Source organism: Malaclemys terrapin, chromosome 5, assembly GCF_027887155.1.
Source record: "Malaclemys terrapin pileata isolate rMalTer1 chromosome 5, rMalTer1.hap1, whole genome shotgun sequence".
NCBI classification, from domain to species: Eukaryota; Metazoa; Chordata; order Testudines; family Emydidae; genus Malaclemys; species Malaclemys terrapin.
Window position 1 is genome coordinate 77,047,937 of NC_071509.1, and position 12,356 is coordinate 77,060,292.

The window sequence follows — 12,356 nt, forward strand, 5'->3', positions numbered from 1 at the left end:
GGTATTTGGCCCTCAGACCCAAAGCTCATTTGCGAGTATAGTTGGTCAAAGGAAATGTAAAACTAGTTTTGCAAAACAAATTGGAAATTTCAAAGTAATTTTTATTTGAAAGGTTTGAGATTGACACATTTTCATTTTTTCAATAATGTTCATGGAATTTTCAATCTTCTTCTTCTTCTTCTTCTTTTTTTTTTCATTGTTTTTAATCAATTTCCAAAGCACCAGTTTTGATCCATTGATTTTTTGTTTTGGTTTGGGTTTTTTTGGGGTTTTTTTTGGTCCCCTTCTTCTCTTGTTTACCAGTCATAATCTTTACAGAGTCCTTGAATGGTATCAGCAAATATTTCTGTTTAAATTAATTCAATCTTTGTCTCCTTACATCTTTGTCTCCTTACATTGTTTCAGGCTAACAATTTTAAGTAGGCCTGCTAGGCCCCAATTATTAAAACAGCTATTATCTCTGAAATTGACTGTTACTAAGGGCATGTCTACACGTACCTTCAGATTGATCAGTCCAGCTGGGGTCCATTTATCATGTCAAGTGAAGATGCAATAAATCGACCACTGAGCGCTCTCCTGTTGACTCCAGTACTCCACCGGAGTGAGAGGCAGGGCCATCCTTACCCATACGCAAAGTACGCAGCTGCCTAGGGCACCAAATTTCCGGTGCCCTGCGCAGCTGCGTGCTGCTCCAGTCCCTGCCCCACCTCTTCCCCAAAGCCCCCACCCTGCTCCGCCCCCACCCCGCCCCTTTCCACCCCTGCTCCATCCCAGGCCTGCCTCTTCCCACCCCTGAGGACTGCAGCAGGGCCGGGCTGTGGGAAGTGCAGCGACCCAGCCACGCCGCCGGAGAGTGCTAGGGGGTGGTTCCCCCCTACCCCTCAAGGTAGCCCCTCCCACAGAGGCCTGGGGCCAGCTCCCCTTCCCCCCCATGGAGGGGCTGCGTAGGGCCCCAGAATAGCTAGGGACAGCCCTGGCGAGACGCGTAGGTGGAGTTGACGGGAGTGTCAGCAGTCGACCTACCGCAGTGAAGACACCGTGGTAAGTAGCTATAAGTATGTCGACTTCAGCTACGCTATTTTTGTAGCTGAAGTTGCGTAACTTAGACCAACTTAGCTGGCCCCGCATCCCCAGTGTAGACCAGGGCTAACAGACACATTCAGGGCTTTGAAAATAATAGTGCTAGGGTATGACTCTGTATAATGATTTGTGAAAAGCCCTAATAGGACAGAGTCTGGTATATGCTTCTCAAAGAAATGGGCTGAAGTGCAGGAAAGGGAAGTGAAATTGTGTTGTACATAACTTACCTCCTTCAATACTACATGTAAATTATTTTAGTATTAATGGGATTTATCTATGTAAATATCTTTAGCATCAATGGGAGATTAAACTGCATAGTTTAAAGGAATTTTGGTAGACACATGCTACTATACTTTTCACCCGATCCAAAACCCACTGAAATCAATGAGTATCTTTCTATTGACTATTCTGTTCCCATTTTTCTCCTTATCTCCTGTTTAAGCAGAAGTTGCCTGAGATTGTCTCTCTGTGAGAGTATGATGAAAAAAAATTATCACTCTCTTTAGTCCAACCTTAAAGAAAATATTCATACAATCTTGTAAGAAGTCTTGAAATTTTTTTTGTTACAAACGTTTGAATGTCTTAGTGGAAAATGTTATTATTTGCTCATTAGTTTCTTCATAAACAGAAAAAAGATATTTGGTGCACTCCCACTGTAAGACCTGCATAGCATTATCATTCCATGTCAAGTGATGAATAGTTGTAGTCTTCAGATTATGTGGTTTTTCAAGGACATGATACTTACTTTTTCTCAGACAATTTAATCAAAAGAGAACATAATTCTGCTTTGGCAGGAGATAGCAAATAAGTTCACTTTCTAACAGAGAATAGATTCTTTCCTTGATATATACAATAGGAAAAAATGATTTTTCCCTTCATTTGTTTTGGTGTCAAATATACTCTGCAATATTATATTACTGCTACTCACCAAAATTGAATCTACATTATTTTCAGCCTTATTAAAAGTTATGCAAGATAACTTTGTGTACATACAAAGGATTGCACAATTTTATGGTATTTGCTGAGGTATTGTGTGCTGTATAAGCTTAGTGTCCTATGGTGGTGGCTGTTATGATGACTACACATTGTGGACCATATTTTCAGTCTCGTGACCTCATTTTGTACATGCAATGTGATTCCACAAAACTTCCATCCACAATTTTAAGGTGTAAGTAGTTATGCACTAAGTAGTTTCACCTGTAAGTGCTCAGATTTGCATCTGTAATTCATTAGCAGGTACAAGTTTTGTGGACTAATTACAGCAGCAAAAGAAACCAGGCCACAATTCATCTATCGTAATTCATATATCCCCACGTGTCTAAACAATGTGCAAGGATTTTTAAAAAAAACCCAACAGATTGTTGACAATAAATGTACAGATGCTTATAAACAGACATGACAGCTATGACATTTGATATGACAGCTAAGACAGAAGGTGTCCCTCTGAGGATTAGCTGCTGAAAAGCAGCTCAAATTTACTAGCATGAAGTCCTTTGGCAAAAGTGCTACTGCCAGGAAAAAATCGCACATCATTTGTTATCTGGGTCATGTAATAATTATCCAAGGTAGAGAAGAGGGATAGGATTAAAAAGGCTGAAATATAAATTATAAAGGGGGGAACAATAATAAGAGGCAGGTTATTAAATAAAGAACTACTATTTCTTTGTGCTGCTATTATTGTATTGCGGTAGTGCTAAAAGTCCACATTAAGGATCAGCTCCACTGTAAGGCCCCACACATCTAGAACCCAGGCCTTCAGAGCTACCAGGAAGCTGATATCTCCAGGCTTCTACCCAGCCCCTGTTGTAACTAGTTTGTGCTCCACTTCCCATGACCCTCTATGGACACAGACCATGGGAAGTTCTACCTCAAGGGTTTGACAGATAGAAGCCCCATGGCTTCTGATTGGCTCCATGCCCTATATAAACCCAGGAAGTAGTTGGATAACAGTATAGCTCTTCTGTAGTTACTATGACTGTTTCTGTGCCTTGCTCTTGAATTCCTTGCTTGACCTTGGCTTGATTTTGACTCCTGACTCAGACCCTGAAACCTGACTTGGACTCTGACCCTTGGTATTGACCCTGGCCTGGATCTGATGATGAACTTCTTGGTTATTCCCGGCCTCAGATTTGCCTTCTTTGACCCTTGGCCCTGACTGCCCTTGTTGGGATTCTGACACCCTCATTCTGCTGGCTCTGCATTAACATAGGGAGACATCAACCTACCCAAAGTGCTCAGGGCCAGATTTCCAATTAGGCACAGTAGGCACGTGTCTAGGAGCGCGACATTCTAGGGGCGCCTTACCCCTCTAAAACTGTGTGCAACACAAAGGTCAGTGGGCGGCGGGGGGAGGGGGAGAGGTGTGAAGATGCTGTGCCTAGGGGTGCGTAAGGTATAAATCCAGCCCTGAACGTGCTTACTATCTAAGGGCTCAGTCCTGCACTGGAAACCTCATGGATGGATCTGTGTGTCATCTGGAACCCCACTGAAGTCACAGGGCTTCATTCATGTGCAGGCATCCACTTGCATGGTTCTCAGGACAGTATTGGGACCTAATATAATACAACATGCAACAAGTAAAAGTAACAAAGAAGGGGCAAGAAGATGAGACTAATAGTAATAAGATCACATGTTTACATATGCATTTACCTAGCCTAACTTGATGGTTCTGAATTAGTTTATTTTGTTAATATGAACATCCACAATCCCCGCCGGCTCTCCACCTTGGCATTGTCAACTGGTAATTATTTGAAGGCATCATTGCAAAATCTGGAGGGATTGGAAAGAGGACAGTTTAGTAACCTTACAGACTAGCTCTAAGAGGTTATTTCATGCTTAAAGGGCTGTGCAGAAGAAAGCAAGAATTTACTTTATATCATGACCTTTTACAGATTCTTTAGAATTCTTTGGATGCATCCTGTCCTGCATGAGTGTAATGGACATTAACACTGACCATTAAAAAGCACAACTGTTTATACTAGCCTAAGATTTCTGTTAATACTTTTCATGGTAAAGAATGTATTGAATAATAAATAGTATTAAATGATGTTCTTGGTTTTAAAACTGTAGTTATTTACCTTCTGAAAGGAATTTGGCCTGCTGGTTGTGAACATGTGTGTTACTGAGGTGGTTAAGGGAGCACCAATTTAATTTAATGAAAAATGCAATTTGTTAACAATATAAAGATGTTAAGGATAAATGTGACCTTATTGTGACCCATAAGTGAAGGGTCTTAAAACAGCTGCGAGGGAAAACCAGGGTACCAAACCATGGGTAATATGCAGCTGCTGCTGCTGCTGATGATGATGATAAAGAATAAATCTTGCCAAATTAGATTTTTTTGATAGACTCATAGACTCTAAGGTCAGAAGGGACCATTATGATCATCTAGTCTGACCTCCCGCATGATGCGGGCCACAAAAGCTGAACCACCCACTCCTGGAAGAATTCTCTCCCTTGACTCAGCTGTTGAAGTCCCCAAATCATGATTTAAAGACTTCAAAGCACTGAGAATCCTCCATGCTGCAGAGGAAGGCGAAAAACCTCCAGGGCCTCTGCCAATCTACCCTGGAGGAAAATTCCTTCCGGACCCCAAATATGGCAATCAGCTGAACCCCGAGCATGCGGGCAAGATTCTCTAGCCAGACCCTCTGGAAAAAGTTCTCTGTAGTAACTTTTAATATCCCATCATTGACCATTGTTGCTAATTACCAGCGATGGCACGTTATTGATCTATTGACTAAAATCATTTTATCCCATCAAACCATCCCCTCCATAAACTTATCAAGCTTAATCTTAAAGCCAGAGAGGTCTTTTGCCCCCACTGTTTCCCTCGGAAGGCTGTTCCAAAACTTCACCCCTCTGATGGTTAGAAAGCTTCGTCTAATTTCAATCCTAAACTTCCCGACGGCCAGTTTATATCCATTTGTTCTCGTGTCCACATTAGTACTGAGCTGAAATAATTCCTCTCCCTCCCTGGTATTTATCCCTCTGATATATTTAAAGAGAGCAATCATATCCCCCCTCAGTCTTCTTTTGGTTAAGGTAAACAAACCGAGCTCCTCGAGTCTCCTTTCATACGACAGATTTTCCATTGCTCGGATCATCCTAGTGGCCCTTCTCTGTACCCGTTCCAGTTTGATTTCATCCTTTTTAAACATGGGAGACCAGAACTGCACACAGTACTCCAAATGAGGTCTCACCAGTGCCTTGTATAACGGAACCAGCACCTCCTTATCCCTACTGGAAATACCTCGCCTAATGCATCCCAAGACCAAAAGCATTAGCTTTTTTCACAGCCACGTCACATTGCCGACTCATAGTCATCCAGAATTAGTTATAGGGAAAGCAGTAGACGAGAGATACCTATATTAAGAGTACATCTTCACTGTTCCGGTTCTCTTTCTCCCTTATCCTTGGAGACCAGCTTCTCAGAAACCCAGACTTTTGTCTCCAAATAGGAGTCCTTCTCCTCTTGTATAAAGTGCCTTGTTATCTCCCTCTCTGCCTCTTTGGAGTCTCCCCCAGTTATATGTTTGAGATCATTTTGAACTGCTCCCTGGGATCACTCTCTCTTCCACAGATGACTCTCTTCTGAGGAATATATAACAGACTTTTATGAAATGACTGTTTATATTTCCCATAACAGTTCATTATGGCATATGCTGCATTGGACAAAGTTTGTAGTTAATGTTTTTTCTGGACTCCTTTTACAAAGTTATTTTTCAGGTGTCAATGTAATAGTTTTGTCTCCACCCTCATTTACATTGCCCTTATTCCAAGCTCTTTGTTCTAGTTTAAGGACTATGTTTTACTAATTTTTATGATTTGTAAGAGTATCATGTAGAGGTCCTTGGTAGCAATGGAGTCCTATTAGTAAGAGATAAGCCCTAAAAGATTACAATCAATTTAACACAAGACACAACAAGTGGGTGTAACAAATGGAAAGGAAGGAGACTTTGATAAGTAATTGAAAAGATTAGCTGGTGGTTTTCTCAGCTCATCTGGTTTGTCAATGGATTTGCTGGCTTGCTTGCAGGTGCCAAATGTTTGATATTGCACAGGTTCTCAACCTTTTTCTTTCTGAGGCCCCCTCAACATGCTATAAAATCTCCATAGCCCACCTGTGCTACAACAACTGGTTTTCTGCATAGAAAAGCCAGGGCCGGCGTTACGGGGTAGCAAGACGGGCAATTGCCTGGGGCCCAATGCCACAGAGGCCTCTGCAAAGCTATGTTGCTCAGGCTTCAGCTTAACCCCAAGTGGCGGGGCTCAGGGCCCTTGGCTTCAATCCCATGCTGTGAGGCTTTGGCTTTCTACCCTGGGCCCCAGAGAGTCTAATGCTGGCCCTACATGGAGGCCCCCCTGAAACCTGCTCATGGCCCCCCAGGGCCCCGGACCCCCAGTTGAGAACCACTGTGATATTGCACACTGACGAACTCCCATCCCTTGATAGCCAGGCGGGAGAGTGAAAACACAGGACTCTTTGTCAGGCATGGTGGGTTTGCATGGGTAGAGGCTGGTGACCAATAAGAGCATCAAGCAGCCATGGCAGTGGGAGACATAGCCAAAGTTCTTTATCTTCAGCTCTTGAAAATGGTGGCCTGGCAGGATTTCCCCTCCTTGCCCTCTTGTGACTCTGGAGGAGTTCCTTGGCAAAACAGAATGGGAAACTCACCAGTAACTTCAGAAGCAACACATGGGGTTCTGTTATGCAAATAGGATTATGAAAATTGGGGTTATATTATATAAAACTTTATCCAAACAAAGAATCACCCCATTCCAGGAACTTCTGGATCAGGAAATCTGTGGATTCAAAAAGACATCCAGTCAATCAGCAGGTTTGAAAGTGTTTTCTTGATCATGAGTTAGTCCATGGACATTATTTGAACCATCCTACAAGAATCCAGAACCAACATTTTTTAAAAAATACCAGTCTAGCAAATAGTTGGGGATATTGCATGCATAAACAACATGGAGCTGTAATCAAATGTAATCATTATGAATTTGATGGAAATACAGAACTCCACTGCAGTTTAGGGCAGTTGAAGCATCATGTCCTATACTTAAGTAATAGCCTCTCTCTCTATGGCTCTAGAGGAAAAACCTTGAAATATTGCATTTAGCTCTGGGCACCTCACCACTAGAAAGATATTAACAAGTGGAAAGGTGCTCAGAGAAGAGAAAAAATTAAATCAAATCATTGCTGCAGAGACTGACTTAAAAGGAAAGGCATATATTGCTTGACTTTCAAATGTGTTAACTTCTACAGTTCCCACCGAAGTCAAAAGGAGTTGCTATTGCTCAGAAGCTCTGGAAACCACATTAATACAATATCATATTACTAACAGGAAAATACTAGGGGAGACATGATAGTATTTTACAAATATTTGATGCATATGAACACCAAAGATGGAGAGGGACTATTTACAAGGGGGTACAACTAACACCAAGGGGAAGAAATTAAGAATGGAAAAAAATTAGTAAGAATAGCAAAGATACATCCTTACAGTCAAATATATTTGGAACACTTAAAATCAATGTGGACAAGACACTAGCAAACATATAAGAGGGAACGATTGTTTCTTGACAGAAGAATAGAGTAAATGACCTCATGCTTTTCTAACTTCTATGATTCTAAGTTGATATTTAAAAAAAAGATGGGGAACAGGGTAGTAATGTTACCTGAGTTTGAAATTCAATAAGCAGAAATCCTAAGTACTACACTTAAGAAGGAATAATCAGTTGCATAAATATAAAATGGGAAATTACTGCCAAGGAAGGATCTGCAGAAAAGGATCTGAGGGTTACACTGGATCACAAACTGAATATGAATCAACAATGTAATACTATTGCGAAAAAAGCTAAAAACATTCTGGGAAGTGTTACCAGGAGTGTTGTAAGCAAGATATGAGAAGTAATTTTTCCACTCCATTCAGCTCTAATAAGGCCCTAGCTGGATTGTTGTGTCCAGTTCTGGGCACCACACTTTGGACAAATTGGAGAAACAAAAGTGATGAAAACATGACCTCTGAGGAAAGATTTAAAAAAAAAATAAGTTGGTTTGTTCTGAAGAAGAGAAGCCTGAGGGAGGATGTAAGTCTTCAAGTATGTAAAAATTGTTATAAAGAGGAGTGTGAAAAATTGCTCTCCTTAATCACTGAGGACAGGACAAATAGTAATGGGCTTAAATTACAGCAAGGGAGATTTTGGGTTAGACGTGTTGTGGGGAGGCAGGAGGGATAGTTAAGCACTTAAGGAGCTAATTACCTAGGGAGGCTGTAGAATCTCTCATTTGAAGGTTTTTTAAAAAAGGTTAGACAAACAGTATCAGGGGTGGTCTAGATAATACATAGTCCTGCCTCAGTGCAGGGCACTGAACTAGATGGCCTATCGAGTTCTTTCCAGTCCTACGTTTCTGTGATCCTTTGAAAACTTCACTGGGGTTATCACTTAAGGATATACTCACTATGAAACTGACCAAATAAGAAGTTTACTGGTGGCAGCTAGATATGCAGTTTGAACACTTGTGGAAAAGACAAGTGCCCCGTGATTGTACTGGCTGGTATAGACACATTCTCAATGGAAAAATTGACACACAATCTGTGACACATTCTCAATGGAAAAAAAATGATAGATGACTTCAAAGAAAGAGTTGGTACCTTTTCATCAAGTGTGGCTGCCACTTCCAGAATTTGATGAAAAGATCATTCAAATGTAACCAGAGGAAAAAAGGTTTCTCTGTATAAGAAAATCAGAAGTTCTCAATACATATGTAAGATAAAAGATGCATTTTTAAGCATGTTGAATGTGTTGCATTTATTAGATCTTTCTTTGAGATCACATTGAACAGTCAAAATGAAAATGTTTCTTTATGTTTTATCTTTTTGTGTATGGATTTTCTTCAAGTATAAAATAAAATGGTCTTTTGAAAATGATTGTGTTTCAATCTTAGATGAAGGGTTGAGTAAAAGTTGGGGACAGTCTTTATTCTGGCCAGACTGTTTGCTTTTCTTATGTGGAGCTAATGTGGAAGAAATAATAATCTATCTTTAAAATACAAAGGACATATCCAATTCCTTAAACTAATTTCTTTTAATTTTTGAAATAGGATAATAAAAATATTCAGGATATGTGAATGCCTGTGTACATTTCCCCACGCCTTACCTGTGGGCTTGCTGAACTTTATGGGCAAGAGAGAGACTATATCTCATTCAAAAACATCTCCTCCTTTAGTTGTTCTCTGAAGAAACAAATTGCAGCATGAGCTAATATCAACTCCCTATTGTAATGCAATTTTGGAAGTAGTATGGAGTCTTTTCTTTCAGGGATGATGAAAAATAAGACCTATGAGTCATAAGTTCTGTTGTACGTCAAGTGCTCTTATCTAGGGTCTGTGATGGGGTGTACAAACCCCATGGTAGTGAAGTGAGGGTTAAGGAGTTGCTCTGGATACAGGAGGCCACCTCCGGCTGGGTACACATACTATGGAGGCAGAGTCCAAAAGGGAGCAGCTCAGCTCAGTCTGGGCAGCCAGAGGAGGAGAGCAGTTGGGTGTTGCAGCCTCCTGCAGAGAAGCTACTGAGGCTTCAGCAGGTCAGCACCAGGCCCTTACAGTCAAGTCACTGCAGATCCTTTCAGCTGTGGGGCCAGAGGATGACAAACCACCACAGACAGAGTAATCAGAGAGAACTCCAAGAGGGACCCTAAGACAGACTAGTGGCACCAACAAGAAACCAAAGCTGGGGTAGGAAGTGGCCCAAGGAGCAGGTGTAGGGGCACCTGCCCCCTCACCCACGTATTTTGAATTATTGTTTTTTTGAGCCCTAAGCTGAAACCTGGTGGACTATATCTGGGTTCCCCTACCCCAGCCATGGACTCTCTTGCTACTGGGCAATATGACTGTGGACTCAACACAGCCATTGAATCCAATTGCTAGGTGAAGTGTCCATTAACTCTCACCCTCCTGAGTGACAGTCTAGAGTATCACCACTACTTGGTACTGCCAGCCTTGGACTCAGCAACCCTACCCACACCCGCCTTTTGTCAGGGTCTCAGGTTCGAGAATAGGCCAAAGGAATAGTAATGACTGCTCTAAATGCATATCTACACTGCAGTCAGAGGTGTGATTGCAATGCTTGTAGATGTACCAAGCAAACTAGGTCAGGGACCAGTAACTGTGAATCCATGGCAGCCTGGGCTTAAGCATAGGCTGTACATGTTCTCCGAGGACTTGGGTACATATTCAAGCAGCTAGTCCATATTGAAGCCTGTAATGCTGCAACATCATTGCTATTGGTACTTGAGTAGCTAGCTCAGCTAGCTAGTCTACCTGTGTTGCAGTCATACCTCTGATTGTAGAGGAGATATACCATACTTGACCAACATCCCACACTGCATATAGCTTTGGGTCTGCAGAGGGGGAAGTGCAGATTACATCTATTCTAAAGGAATTGGCAGGTCCCCCAGTGGGTGAACTCTCCCGGCACCCTTGCAATCATTAAAGGCCATTTTTTTTAAGGTATTTAGTCACCCGCAGATGCAGATAGGTGCCTAGCAGGAATTTCAAAGGTACCTAGTGTCTATCTGTATCTTCAGTTGCCTAAATAACCCTTAGAAATCTTGCCCTAAATTGTACCTATCTTTCACAGGCACAATCATGTTTACAGGAGTCTACTTTGGGTTTACACCTCCTTCTACTCTCCTGTTTTAGTGTGACTACCCTAATGGAAGCTTTGATTTGGCCCTAAAATTAGATTTTTTTAAAAGATGCATCCTTTTCCAAAACAGATTTACTGAATCCCTGACTAAAACTTCTATACAATAAAAAGCTGACAATGAGACAAAGTAATGACACTTCTTACCAGTTAAAATTTTAAGTATTTGTTCCTTGATGTTACCATCCAGTAACCTCTGTTAGATTAAACTGCTAACATGGCTCTAGGGTGCTATGGCAACGGGTTGATTTGATTTGCATGCAATCTGGGTAACTATCTGCTGAAATGCTGCACAGATGTAACTCAATTATTGGTCACCACCATCGTTTTTTTTCTCTCTCTCTTTTATTGTGTGGATACTGTATTATACCAGCAGATTTCTAATTGCTTCTAGCTGGTTTATTCTCCTTAGCCCTGATATTCATTTCGTATGCTATGGGAAGAGGGGAGATAGACTCCTGGGATAGCACACCAAAATAAGCAAACACCCTGATGATTTTAGATGTTAAGTTAGTACAAATATTAGTTATGCAAAAGATTTCGCAATCCAAGTACTACACTGTGCCCCGGTATTGCACAAACATTTTTCCATAGTGCAGCACTTTGAAAGTGTACTGTAAAGTGATAGGTATGTGCTAAATCATGGTGATTTCCCTTTTTATTAAGGATCATTGAAAACATTTAAATCTGATTAGCATATTTTGAAGAATAGCAGCAATGTGGCAAAAGTGGTCTTGTGGCGCACAAGCATTACAGAGCTGGAGATGCTGGCACTACAGAAAAACTATCCAGAGAAAACATCTGCCTGCCACAAAAGAGTTTAAACCCCCTCAAACCTCCTGCTCTGTGGCTGGCAATGCTGGCACTGATTAGCTAGGAGGTCTTCCTCCAGGTGTATCCCACTATTTCTACCCACCTTTTTGTTGGTGTTGTGACATTAAGAGCAGAAAGGATCGGACCATAGGCTCAACCTAAGGGCCAAGGATCGAGCCCCAAATTTTTGTGCATCTTAACATCTTATATAAACCAAACAACTTAATGAGACCTTGGCCTGGCATAAATCAATGTAGCTCCATTGAAATCACTGTGATTTACACTGGCTGAGGATCTGCAAAAAATAATTTTGCGTCATTTAACGTACATTGCAGTAAGCTGGATTTTTATCTTCCTTGCTTCTATTGTCTTCTATTTTATTTTGTTTCCTACATTTTCTTTCCAACTACTCTGTATTTTGTTGTGGAAGTTCTCACATCTCTTGCAGTGTCTCTTTTCACAATCTTCTGCTATGGTTAGGAGCATCTGTATTATAACGTGTGTTTTAATTGGCCTTTGGGACATAAAAAAAAAAAAAAAAAGCCCAATAGCTGTCAGCCTAGGTATTTTAGCCTTACATTCTTTCTTACTCAAGACAGTTTTTTGTATATATTTGAACATATAGACTACAAGCATTTTATGCCTGGAGCTTTCGGGACACTAAAACTTCCATTGATGATGATGATATAATCAGAGTGATACCACTAGACGTGAAATAATGAATATTCTGAACTGCTTCTGGGCACC